The following is a 14046-nucleotide window of genomic DNA, read 5'->3' as shown; positions in this document are numbered from 1 at the left end:
TTAAAGAAAGGATTCAGGCCAGACACTGACCCAAAGAGATGACCAGGAGTCTTTCAGCCTGGCCTGTTATGGTGATTCCAAACACACCTTGAGAAGTTTCAGAGGAGAGCTGAGTTAGTCTGTAACTGGAAAACTTAAAAAACAACCAATAGTCTAGTGGCACCTTTACAGACTAACAAATCATGTAGATGGCATGGGATCATGAGCTTTGTTGGGCCCAGCCCATGAGAAGTGAGCTGCCTTATAGCAGCATAACACAATACTCCACAGGGGAGCTACCTGTAATTCATTGCTTCAACCCGTGATGCCACTTCTGTGTGATCATCTGTCGAGTGGCTCCCTCCAGATTCAGGACGAGTGCTGATTGGCTCCTGTGGGAGCCAACTCTAGCCATCCTCTGCCAGCAAGGAGACTGGGTCAGGAAACAGACAGAACCCTGACAACCTTGGGCAGGCAAGTCTCCCTCTGCGCATTAGGACAGATGGGTTCTGCCTTTGGAAAACCTGGTTTCTTCATTTATTAATCACAACAAACCAAATCAGGCAAGTCCCTCTGGGCAGCAGCCTCTTTTTTTTCAGGCTGAGAGAGGCCATTACAAATTCTGGAGGTGACATTTGGCTGCTTTCTTTTCCCTTTCTCACCACATCAACAACTGACACTAAATACCTACCCTACTGCACGTGTCTGGAATGCCATGCACGTGACAGCGGCTGTCCCCTTGGCTGTCACGTTGGGGACTGAATCAGGGACCTCAGAGCCGAAAGCATTAGCTGCTATATATCAACACAGCATAACACCCACCCCATGACTGGCTTACAGATGCAAGGGGCACAGACAAGGTCATCAGCAGCACTTTCAAATTCCACTGATCTAAGATCCCTTCCCTCAGGGCCATGGTCATGGCTCACTGAAACAAAGCATGAGCTGCACACACCCATAGCACAGCCCTGCACTCCTCCCTCACACAGCCAGCTGGTTACCCATGATCCTCAGCTGCTCTAGTAGCATAAAGAGTCTGGAGCAGAGGCCAGGATCTGGGTCCTCAGCTGCCGTATGCTGCTCTGCCAGTGGGATTGTTTGGCGAGGAAAAGCCGCTAACCCCTCTCTGTGGTGGAGACTGGGGTCAGGCCAATGGGAATGGTAGTGTTGTGGGGATATCCTCATGCCCCATTGCACTCTGGCTGATGGAACAGGCCTAGAGCAGCGCTCTAAGTTGTACTGGGTGAGGGGGGAGGGGGAAGGGGTAGAGGACTAGGCCAAGCACAGATCAGCCCAGGCTCCAGAAGGTGGTGTAAGACTATCCCTATGCACATGCACCCACCCTGCCCCACCTGTAGCTCAAGATCCAGACCAAAATCTCTCTCTCTGCAGAAAACAAGGATTGACCATTCTTGATCCTGGGATCTTTGGCATTCTCTCCCCCCCCCCCCCCCTCAAAAAACACCACTCCACATTCTTTAGCACAAACACAACACAACAGGCATTACATAGTTGAAATGACACAGAACATAAGTCTGAAAATTCTACCTGCTTCCCTCCCCCCCCCACACACACACTTTCTGCATGTCAGGAGTGCCTGGCAGCTGTTTAGAAAACACTTTTTACAAAGAAAAGAAAAGAAAAGAAAAGAAAAGAAAAGAAAAGAAAAGAAAAGAAAAGAAAAGAAAAATCAGGGTCCTGATTCTCATCTCACTTGAACATACATTACATCTTTGTGCCAGCAAAATGCCATTGAAATTGATGGAGTTACTCCCGATATACAGTAGCATGAACTCAAATTGAGCCCTAGTTTCTAAAGTTTCTAAAGAAGGAGAATATCCTGTAATCCTTACATATCCTCCAACATTTTTTCTTGAGGTGGTTTCACTGAGCTGGCATGTACCAAATCTCCTTCTTATGTTTCAAGCATCACCACGATCCAACTGAAACAGCTCCCAGTCCCCTGGTGCTTCAGCTCCAGGAGGAGAGAAGGGAGGGCTGAGGTTCAAGGCCTCAGGCCAGATTTATTGTTCTTGGATTCCAGGGTTAGTGGATTTTGTGGGGCCCCCGAAGCTCTGCGGTAGGGCCAGAAATGAGGGGGTCCAGTGTTCGGGACAGGGCTGCCAGAGAGTGGGATAGGGATGGAGATGCAGGAGGGTGTGAGGTCTGGGTGGGAAGTACGGTCCAGGAGCAAGCTGGGAGTAGGATATCTGGCTAGGAGGAGAGATCAGAAGTGGGGGAGGGGGCAGGAGCAGGCTGGTGGGAGGGTGTGGGGCCAAGGGGGAGGGTGCAGGAGCAAGAGAAGATGCAGGAGCAGGTTGAGGGGATGGGCTCTGGGTGGAGGGTGTGTGTGAGAGGGTTGGAGGGTCTCACCAGGGCAGTGATTGAGGGTGCTGGGTTGCGGGGGTCTGGGCAGGGCAGCGAGTGAGGGGGTTGGAGTGCGGGATCTTGGCAGGGCGGTGAGTGAGGGGGTTGGAGTGCAGGGGTCTTGGCAGGGCGGTGAGTGACGGGGTTGAAGTGCGGGGTCTTGGCAGGGTGGTGAGTGAGGGGGTTTGAGTGCGGGGGTCTTGACAGGGTGGTGAGTGAGAGGGTTGGAGTGCAGGGGTCTTGGCAGGGTGGTGAGTGAGGGGGTTGAGTGCGGGGCTCTTGGCAGGTCAGTGAGTGGGGGGTTGGAGTGCAGGGGTCTTGGCAGGGCGGTGAGTGAGGGGGTTGGAGTGCGGGGGTCTTGGCGGGGCAGCGAGTGAGGGGGGGAGGAGGTGCAGGAGTCTTGGCAGGGTGGTGAGTGAGGAGGTGGGAATGCGGGGTCTTGGCAGGGCGGTGAGTGAAAGGGTTGGAGTGCGGGGGTCTTGGCAGGGCAGCGAGTGAGGGGGGTGGAGGTGCGGGTGTCTTGGCAGGGTGGTGAGTGAGGAGGTGGTAATGCGGGGTCTTGGCAGGGTGGTGAGTGAGGGGGTTGGAGTGCAGGGGTCTTGGCAGGGCAGCGAGTGAGGGGGGTGGAGGTGCGGGTGTCTTGACAGGGTGGTGAGTGAGGAGGTGGTAATGCGGGGTCTTGGCAGGGTGGTGAGTGAGAGGGTTGGAGTGCAGGGGTCTTGGCAGGGTGGCAAGTGAGGGGGTTGGAGTGCAGGGGTCTTGGCAAGGCGGTGAGTGAGAGGGTTGGAGTGCAGGGGTCTTGGCAGGGCGGTGAGTGAGAGGGTCGAATGCGGGGGTCTTGGCAGGGCGGTGAGTGAGAGGGTCGAATGCGGGGGTCTTGGCAGGGCCGTGAGTGAGAGGGTTGGAGTGCGGGGGTCTTGGCAGGGCGGCGAGTGAGGGGATTGGAATGCAGGGGTCTTGGCAGGGCGGTGAGTGAGAGGGTCGAATGCGGGGGTCTTGGCAGGGCGGTGAGTGAGAGGGTTGGAGTGCGGGGGTCTTGGCAGGGCGGCGAGTGAGGGGGTTGGAGTGCAGGGGTCTTGGCAGGGTGGTGAGTGAGAGGGTTGGAGTGCAGGGGTCTTGGCAGGGTGGTGAGTGAGAGGGTCGAATGCGGGGGTCTTGGCAGGGCGGTGAGTGAGAGGGTTGGAGTGCGGGGGTCTTGGCAGGGCGGCGAGTGAGGGGGTTGGAGTGCAGGGGTCTTGGCAGGGTGGTGAGTGAGAGGGTTGGAGTGCAGGGGTCTTGGCAGGGCGGTGAGTGAGAGGGTTGGAGTGCGGGGGTCTTGGCAGGGTGGCGAGTGAGGGGGTTGGAGTGCAGGGGTCTTGGCAGGGCGGCGAGTGAGGGGGTTGGAGTGCAGGGGTCTTGGCAGGGTGGTGAGTGAGAGGGTTGGAGTGCAGGGGTCTTGGCAGGGCGGTGAATGAGAGGGTCGAATGCAGGGGTCTTGGCAGGGCGGTGAGTGAGGGGGTAGGGGTGTGGGGGTCTTGGCAGGGCGGTGAGAGGGTCGAATGAGGGGGTCTTGGCAGGGCGGTGAGTGAGAGGGTTGAATGCAGGGGTCTTGGCAGGGCGGTGAGTGAGGGGGTTTGAGTGCGGGGGTCTTGGCACAGCGGTGAGTGAGGGGGTAGGGGTGCGGGGGTCTTGGCAGGGCGGTGAGTGAGGGGGTTGGAGTGCAGGGGTCTTGGCAGGGCGGTGAGCGAGGGTGGTCGAGTGCGGGGCTCTTGGCAGGGCAGTGAGTGAGGGGGTTGGAGTGCAGGGCTCTTGGCAGGGAGGTAAGGGGTTGGGGGTGTGGGCTCATCTGAAGAAGTGGGCTGTGCTCATGAAAGCTCATGATCCCATCTACATGTTTTTTTAATCTTTAAAGTGTTACCAGACTATTTGTTGTTTTTTAAGTTATATGTCAATGGACATGCACCAGAGTAAAATAAGCCAGAGGAGATTCAGACCAAAAGATTGAGAGGCTTTGAGGATGGGACAGAGTCTAGGCTGAGAAGTATTTTAACACATTAAAATATAAAAGTTAATGTCATGCACCAAATAATCATTTCCTTTCAGTAGAAAAACTGGCAGATTCTTCATTCCAACACATTGGCTTAACTCCTGTGTAATTCTGCTGAAATCAACACAGTTATGCAACTGACCAGTCTGAATGTTACATATCCCTCTGTGTGGGTATGTGTAGACTACATGGCTGTGTCGACGGAGCCATGTAGATGAGTTTACTAGAAATAGGAAAATGAAGCGATGATTTAAATACATCAAAATGGCTGCCACGCTGTGCCAATCAGCTGTTTGGCAGCACAGCGGGGCAGTATGGATGCGCCACGGTCGACAAGGGAAGCTTTTGTCGACCGCTCCAGTATGCCTCATTTTTTCAGGAAGAACGGCTCTTGCACAGACGGGGTTTTTGCACAAAAAGGAGCCATCTACACAGCTCCTTTTTGCGCAAAAGCCTCTTGAGCAAAAGCAGCTGCTAATTAATTATGCAAATGAAGCGCAGCGATATTCCACACTGTGCTTCATTTGATAAGCTCTTCTAGGAGAAGGCTACAGTGTAGCCGTAACCTAACTCAAGCTGTAACATCAGATTTGAGAATTGCCCAGTTCAGTGCCCAGGGTTGGCCAAGGTGGTGGCTACCACAGTTACACTAATGTAAGGCTGATGCAAGCAAGATCAATACCTGGAACAAAGTCATCCTAGAAACACTTAAGCATTTCCATTCACATCCCTTCACTTCAAAGCACTGTACAGACACATGAATCACACTGTCTACTGCTGAAAGGAAGCCACTTCCAAGGTGAAACATGGTAGCTGTTTAACTGTACACAGCCATTTAGGGCAGTGACTGAAGCAGAGTATTTAATCAACCAACTAATCGCCCACTCTGGGTGGGTGGCGGAGTAGCACTGTATGTGAAAGATAATGTAGAATCAAATGAAATAAAAATATTAAGTGAATCAACATGTTCAATAGAATCACTATGGATAGTAATTCCATGCTCCAATAATAAGAAATTAGCAGTAGGGATATATTACCGACCACCTGACCAGGACAGCGATACGGACATTGAAATGCTGAGGGAGATTAGAGAGGCTACCAAAATAAAGAACTCCATAATAATGGGGGATTGTAATTATCCCCATATTGACTGGATACATTTCACCTCAGGAAGAGAAGCGAGATAAAATTTCTCAATGGCTTAAATGACTGCTTTTTGGAGCAGCTGGTGCAGGAACCCACAAGGGGAGAGGCAATTCTCGATTTAGTCCTGAGTGGAGTGCAGGATCAGGTCCAGGAAATAACCGTTACAGGACTGCTTGGGAATAGTGACCATAATATAATAACATTCAACATTCCTGTGGTGGGAAGAACACCTCAGCAGTCCAGCACTCTGGCATTTAATTTCAAAAAGAGGAATTACACAAAAATGAGGAGGTTAGTTAAACAGAAATTAAAAGGCACAGTGACTAGAGTCAAATCCCTGCAAGCTGCATGGAAACTTTTTAAAGACACCATAATAGAGGCCCAACTTAAATGTATACCCCAAATTAAAAAACATAACAAGAGACCTAAAAAAGAGTCATCGTGGCTTAATCACCATGTAAAAGAAGCAGTGAGGGACAAAAAGGTATCTTTTAAGAAGTGGAAGTCCAATCCTAGTGAGATAAATAGAAAAGAACATAAACACTGTCAAATCAAGTGTAAAAATGTAATAAGAAAAGCAAAAAAATATTTTGAGGAACAGCTAGCCCAAAACTCAAAAAGAAATAACAAAATGTTTTTAAGTACATTAGAAGCAGGAAGCCTGCTAAAACACCTGTGGATCCCCTAGATGATCGAACTATAAAAGGAGCAATCAAGGACGATAGAGCCATTGCGGAGAAACGAAATGATTTTTTTGCTTCAGTCTTCACGGCTGAGGACGCTGGGGAGATTCCCAAATCTGCACCGTCCTTTGTGGGTGATGAATCTGAGGAACTGTCCCGGATTGAAGTGTCATTAGAGGAGGTTTTGGAACAAATAGAAAAACTTAATGTTAACAAATCTCCGGGACCGGATGGCATTCATCTAAGGGTTCTAAAAGAACTCAAATGGGAAACTGCTGAACTATTATCTGTGGTTTGTAACCTATCCTTTAAATCGGTTTCTGTACCTAATGACTGGAAGGTAGCCAACGTGACACCAATATTTAAAAAGGGCTCTAGAGGCGATCCGGGCAATTACAGACCAGTAAGTCTAACTTCAGTACCAGGCAAATTAGTCAAAACAATAGTAAAGAATGAAATTGTGAAGCATGTAGAAGAACATAATTTGTTGGACAAAAGTCACATGGTTTCTGTAAAGGGAAATCCTGTCTTACTAATCTATTAGGGTATGTCTACACTACCCTCCTAGTTCGAACTAGGAGGGTAATGTATGCATACCGCACTTGCTAATGAAGCCCGGGATTTGAATTTCCCGGGCTTCATTAGCATAAGCGGGGAGCCGCCATTTTTAAATCCCCGCTGCTTCGAACCCCGTGTAGCGCGGCTACACGGGGCTCGAACTAGGTAGTTCGGACTAGGGTGCCTATTCCGAACTACCGGTACACCTCGTTTCACGAGGAGTACCGGTAGTTCGGAATAGGACCCTAGTCCGAACTACCTAGTTCGAGCCCCGTGTAGCCGCGCTACACGGGGTTCGAAGCAGCGGGGATTTAAAAATGGCGGCTCCCCGCTTATGCTAATGAAGCCCGGGAAATTCAAATCCCGGGCTTCATTAGCAAGTGCGGTATGCATACATTACCCCGCTAGTTCGAACTAGCGGGGTAGTGTAGACATACCCTTAGAGTTCTTTAAAGGGGTTAACAAACATGCGGACAAGGGGGATCCAGTAGATATAGTATACTTGGATTTTCAGAAAGCCCTCATCAAAGGCTCTTGTGTAAATTACATGGCCATGGGATAAGAGGGAAGGTCCTTTCATGGATTGAGAACTGGTTAAAAGAAAGGAAACAAAGGGTAGGAATAAATGGTAAATTTTCAGAATGGAGAGGGGTAACTAGTGGTGTCCCCCAAAGGTCAGTCGTAGGACCAATCCTGTTCAACTTATTCATAAATGATCTGGAGAAAGGGGTAAGCAGTGAGGTAGTAAAGTTTGCGGATGATACCAAACTGTTTATGATAGTCAAGACAGAAGCAGACTGTGAGGGACTCCAAAAAGATCTCACCAAACTGAGTGATTGGGCAACAAAATGGCAAATGAAATTTAATGTGGATAAGTGTAAAGTAATGCACATCGGGAAAAATAACCCCAACTATACGTACAGTATGATGGGGGCTAATTTGGCTACAATAAATCAGGAAAGAGATCTTGGAGTTATTGTGAACAGTTCTCTGAAAACTTCCATACAGTGTGCAGCGGCGGTCAAAAAGGCAAATAGGATGTTAGGAATTATTAAGAAAGGGATAGAAAATAAGACCCAGAATATCTTACTGCCCCTGTATAAAACTATGGTACGCCCACATCTTGAATACTGTGTACAGATGTGGTCTCCTCACCTCAAAAAAGATATTTTGGCCTTGGAAAGGGTTCAGAAAAGGGCAACTAAAATGATTAGGGGTTTGGAACGGGTCCTATATGAGGAGAGGTTAAAGAGACCGGACTTTTCAGTTTAAAAAAGAGGAGACTGAGGGGGGATATGATAGAGGTATATAAAATCATGAATGGTGTGGAGAGGGCCGATAAAGAAAAGTTATTTATTAGTTCCCATAATAGAAGAACTAGAGGACATCAAATGAAATTAATGGGCAGCAGGTTTAAAACTAATAAAAGAAAGCTCTTCTTCACACAGCATGTAGTCAACCTGTGGAACTCCTTGCCAGAGGAAGCTGTGTAGGCTAGGACTATAACAGAGTTTAAAGAGAAGCTAGATAATTTCATGGAGGTTAGGTCCATAAAAGGCTATTAGTCAGGGGATAAAATGGTGTCCTTGGCCTTTGTTTGTCAGAGGCTGGAGAGGGATGGCAGGAGAGAAATCGCTTGATCATTGTCTTCGGTCCACCCTCTCTGGGGCACCTGGTGCTGGTCACTGTCGGCAGACAGGCTACTGGGCTAGATGGACCTTTGTTCTGACCCAGTACGGCCGTTCTTATGTTCTTAACTAGTATGTCAGTTCACTTCTATGGCTTACTAACAAGGTCTTCTAAAACTGCACTTCTCCCATCTTTGTCCTAAACTTCCCTGAGGTTTAATTATCTTCAGGCACAGAAAGAGCTTACTATTATTTTAAAATGGAATCACCATAGTTAATAGAGGTGAACCCAACCCCAAATTCTTGCTCTGAACCCCTCTGCTATTCAGATCCTTGGAAAAGTTTAGATCCAGATCCAAAGTTCATACACTGGGTTTCGCCCTGTAATTGACCTGAATTAGCACACAACACTGAAAGACACCTGAACCGCAGAGCTTGCCTGACTTTCCTTGCCACACTTTCCTCCGGTGTGAGTGACAGTGAGAAATCCCACCACTGCGGGCAATGGGATCATGTTGGCTTATATCAGTGTGCAATGAGAATCAGATCCCTAGCCCTCTAATTTGGATTGATCACATCTTGCATTGACACTTGAGTCCATCTTCTAGAGCAGTGGTCTCCAAACTTTTTACACCCAAGATCACTTTTTAAATGACAGAACAAGCCAAGAGCTAATGCCCTGCCCCTTCCTTGAAGCTCCGCCCTCTCTATTCTCCTCCTCTCCATCACTTGCTATCCCCAATCCTTATACTGCTGCTTTCCCCTCCGCCCCCCCAATTCTTCTGCAGGAAAAAGTTTTTCCAATATTTGGCCTGTCTAGACTTGACCAAATGTCAGAAAAACCCCTTCTTGTGGAAGCCCCCTTATTGCTCATGGAAAGAGGAATTTAGGAGTGACCGAAAGAGCATGTTTGCTCTTCCACTAAAAGAAGTGGAAGAACAAACACATCCCTGGATGCAGAAGAGTTTTTTCTGGGGTATCTCTGGAATCCTGAAAAACTCCTGCAGTCTCGATGTACCCTCGCTGGGTTGAGACAGGATGTGTAGGCTCTGGGGTGGAAATGAGGGTTTTAGATGTGGGAAGGGGTGAGAGGTGCAAGCTCTGGGAGGAAATCTGGATGCAGGAGGAAGTGGATAAGGGAATGCTGGCTTGAGGAGGGAGTTGCAGGCTGGGCACTGCAGGGGTCAGATGTAGTGTTAGGGTACTAAGTAAGCCACAGGCTTCTGGATGTGAGGGTTCAGGAATTTGGGTTGGGGGCTGTGAGGGGCTCAGGGCAGGGGGTTCCAGTGTATGATAGGCTCAGATGTAGGGTCTGGGGGAAAGAGGAGTGCAGGAGTGTTACGATGCTGTGGCCAGATGGGGGCTTGGCCCCAATTGGGAGATTGTTGGCCAGGCTTCATTTTTAAATAAAATACTATGTCAAACACAAAAAGTTTCTGATTGTCTTTATTTCTGAGAAGGGCAGGGAACCTGTTTGGACAGGGTGCCAGTGGGGACAGGTTTCTGCGGCTGGGGAGTGGGGAGAGGGAACAGGAGGCTTGGGGGGGGGGACAGTGGGAAGTGGAGGCAGAGAATCCCCTGTTATCGCCTCCTCCCAGGATTCCCCCCTGTCCCCGATGTCCCTGAGAGAAGCCGGCGCGTGCATCCCACAGCACAGCCAAATCTCTGCAGGCACCTGTCCCAAGGCCAAACCCCCATCCCGCGGCACGGCCAACCCCCCCGTGGTGGGCCAAACCCCCGCGGGCGCCTGCCCCGGGGCCAAGCCGCCTCTCTCGCCTGCCCCGAGACCAAACCGCCTCTCCTGCGGCAGATCCAAACTCTCCTGGCGGTTCCAAACCCCCCTCCCGCTGCGCGACAAACCTCCGTGGGAGCATCCCCGGGCCAAACCCTGGGGCCGACCCCCGCTCCCGCGGTGCAGGGAAACTCACCCCTCCCAAGGAAGCTGCCGCACTCCTCCTCCAGGGCCGAGGCCCCCTCCCCTAGTACATGACAGAGCTGTGGGAGGGGAGTAGCCCGCACACTTCCAGAACCCCCAGAAGTCACGCAGGCTTCACCCAGGACTTCTGTTCACCCCGGGGGAAGCCAGCACCACACTAGAGGTAAGTAGTGGGGCTTCTCGGGGGTGGAGGGTGGGGGTGCCCGAACGCCTCGCGATCGACTGGTCAAGGCCTCACGACCGACCAGTCGATTGCGATTGACGGATTGGTGACCACGGTTCTAGAGTGAACAGCCAGCCAGTGTGAAACATCAGGACACTATTTTGGGGGGATGGGGAATGTGTCTATAAAACAAAACCCCTAATATCAGGACATCTGATCATCCTAAGTCTGTCTAAAAGCAGCTCACAGACACTGCATTCCAAACCCCACTTCACTGTCAATGGAAACCAAGATAATTTCACTGACAGCATGATCATGGCTGTTAAGTTAAACGGAAGCACTCATTCAGGGTGCCAGACGTCGGTGGTCTCCAACCTTTTTACATCCAAGGTCACTTTTTAAATGTCAGGGCAAGCCAAGATCTACCCTCTCCCTTCCCCAAGACCCCAGCCCTTCCTTGAGGCCCCACCCTCTCAGTTTCCCTCCTCTCCATCACTGGCTGACCCCAGCCCTTACTCACTCTCACTGGGTTGAGACAGGATATGCGGCTCTGGGGTGGGAATGAGGGATTTGGGTGTGGGAAGGGGAGAGAGGTGCAAACCCTGGGAGGGAATTGGGTGCAGGAGGAGGTGGAGAAGGGGATGCTGGTTTGGGGAGGAGGCTCCAGGCTGGAGAGTGTTGGGCTCAGGTGGAGGGTTGGGGTGCTGAGCAAGCCGCAGACTTGTGAGTGTGGGGGTGCGGGAGTTTGGGTTGGGGTATATGAGGGGCTCAGGGCAGGGGGGTCGGGTGTATGATGGGCTTAGGGCACAGGTTTGCAGTGTGTGAGTGGTGCAGAAGTGTTGTGACACAAGACTGGAGAAGCGGGGGGTGCAGGAGTTTGGGTTGGGTATATGATGGGCTTAGCGCACAGGTTTGTGGTGTGGGGGTGATGGAGGAGTGTTGTGTCAAGACTGGGGTTGTGTGGGTGCAGGAGTTTGGGGATGTGGGGGGCTCTGGACAGAGGCTTCAGGTGTATGATGAGCTCAGGGTTGGAGTCTGGGGGGGTGCAGGAGTTTTATGATGCTGTGGCCAGATGGGGGCTTGGCCCCAATTGGGGGCTTGCTGGCCAGGCTTCATTTTTAAATAAAACACTATGTTCAACACAAAAGGTTTCAGCATTGTCTTTACTTATGAGGGGGGCAGGGAACCTTTTTTGGGCCAGGGGCCACTGACCCACAGAAAAATCAATCGGGGACCATACAAGTGAAATGCAAAAAAACAACTTCTCCAAAACCCCCCAAACCTCATTGATGTGGCCCCATCTGGGACACCTCACTCCTCTGGCACTCCAGCCCCATGATGAGGGGGAGGGTAGGTAGGACTGAGGTTCACGGCCTTAGGCCAAATTAACTCTTCTGGAGTTCCAGGGTTAGTGGATTTTGTGGGCCCCTCTACGCTCTAAGGTGGGGCCAAAAACGAGAGATCCAGTGTGGGGGACAGGGCTGCCAGTAAGTGCAATAGGGATGGGGTTGCAGAATCTGGGTGGAAAATGGGGTGCAGGAGTAAGCTGGGGACAGGTATCTGGATAAGAGAGAGGGGGCAGGAGCAGGGTGCTGGTGGGTGTCTGGCCAAGTGACAGGGGCAAGGTGCTGGTGAGGAGCTGGACAGGGGCAGGGTGCTGGTGGGGGTCTGGCCGGGGACCAGGGTGCTGGTGGGGGTCTGGACAGGGGGCAAGGTTCTGGTGAGGGTCTGGACAGGGGGAGGGGATAGGGACAGCTCAGTCGGTACCTGGGGATCTCACAGTTGTGTACTAGATCTGGAGTCTTAGGAAATATGTGCGCTGCTCTTCCCACCTCCCCAAAACAGCCGGCACGCTTCCTGAGAAGTCAGATCTGGTGCATAGCCATGGGACTTCCTTCCCCATGCTGCCTGCCTTCCTGTGGCGGGGTGGGAGGAGAAGTCCAGTGACTGTGCACCAGATTCAGCATCTCAGGAAGTGTGCACTGCTCCTCCCCTTCCCACAACAGCGGGTGCACTTCCAGAGAAGTCGGATCTGGTGCACAGCCATGGGACTTCTCCTCCTCCTCCTCCTCTTCCCCCTCCCCCGGCGCAGGAAGGCAGGCAGGCAGCACGGGGAAGGAAGTGCCCAGCTGTGTACCAGACCCAGATTTTTAGGAAGCACGCCAACTATTTTAGGAAGAGGATGACCGGCGCACGCTTTCTGAGATGCCAGATCTGGTACGCAGCCACGGGAGTTCTCCCCATGCTGCAGGAAGCCGGTGCTACCTTCGTTCTCCCAGGAGGTTGTAGCACCGGTACAGGCTCCTTCGTGGGGATGCAGAGACTGAAGGAGGGGGGGCTGGACAACCTCGTGATCGACTGGTCGTGCCCCCGCAATCAACCAGTTGATCGCAATTGACGGGTTGGTGACCACAGCTTTAAGTAAAAAATCCAGCAGTCACATACTAGTTTTCACCCATTTGCAGTAGAAAGCGATAGCAGCCATTACTTTCTATCAACACCACTGATGCAACAAAAGCTTTACAAGTTACAATTGAAACACAATGCCATAATCATAAGGGTCCTAGCAGGAATAAATTATCTTCTCTCCCTGCCACTACCAGCGATTACCCTGAAACATACCAAGAGTAGCTGCAGGTCGGTAGACAGACTTCGAACCTTCTCCATCAGTGGCTTCCAGATCAACTTTCCTCTGTTCATTAATCTCTACACGATTTTGCTAAGTGTGGGCTCCAGTATCAAAGTCAAGCTGTGTCTCTGGGCTGCACACATCAACAGTAAAGTTTCTGGAATAGGCACAATGCAGCTGGCAATATCGATGTGACGGCAGCTGGCTTTCCACGGCTAGATGAGCTCAATTTACTGCCCAAAAGCACATTTCCACAGAGCCAATAATACACAGCATGTAGGACTGGATGAAGGCATGAAGGCCTTAACCAGCTTGTAACCAGAGCACAATCTTGTTGACGCTGATGGGAGCTTGGATTGAATAAAGACTAAGACACAAACTGTCCCCTGGGAGAGAGGGGAAAACACCTAGCAACCTACGAGAGGAACAGCGGTGGGCAGACAGCACTTCTGCCTTCAGTGAATCAGACCCCCATTTCAGGAAGCTCCTCCACCAGACAGCTGCAGAGGCCAAGATTCACAGCTGTGGGAGAGAGCTGCTCTCCACAGCTTTATTTCCCACCAGCTTGCTGGACTCACTCCCTACAGCTCAATCACGTTCCTCTTCTGCAGAGTGAGGGGCAGCTGCAGAGCCAGCAGGGAGTTCTCTGGAGCTGACTGTTTTCCAACAGTCTTGAGAGAGATATGCCAAGGGCCAGTAGCTAGCTGCAGAATTTGAGAACCAAGCCCCTCTCACCAGGGCTGTAACAAGGCCAGGGCAAGTGGGGTGCTCACCCTGGGATCAGGGGCACAAAGATGCAATAAATAAAAATAATAAGCTGCAAAAGTAAGGCACACAACACATGTTAACCTAAGGAAAGGGGGCATATCATTCATAGTTTGCCCCAGGGTACAAAAACACACAGTTATGGTGCTGTCTCTCATAGCCCTGC

The 14046-nt window shown here is 51.1% G+C and overlaps 1 protein-coding gene across 1 annotated transcript in view; it reads right to left on the bottom strand.

Annotated features, from left to right (window-relative positions):
- VASH2 (vasohibin 2) overlaps positions 1-14046 on the bottom strand; it is a 98625-nt gene that overhangs the window by 24559 nt on the left and 60020 nt on the right. The gene's annotated exons all lie outside the window — the stretch shown is intronic.

This window comes from Pelodiscus sinensis, chromosome 3, assembly GCF_052426305.1.
Source record: "Pelodiscus sinensis isolate ZL-2025 chromosome 3, ASM5242630v1, whole genome shotgun sequence".
NCBI lineage: Eukaryota > Metazoa > Chordata > Testudines > Trionychidae > Pelodiscus > Pelodiscus sinensis.
This window is presented reverse-complemented; position numbering and strand designations above follow the sequence as displayed.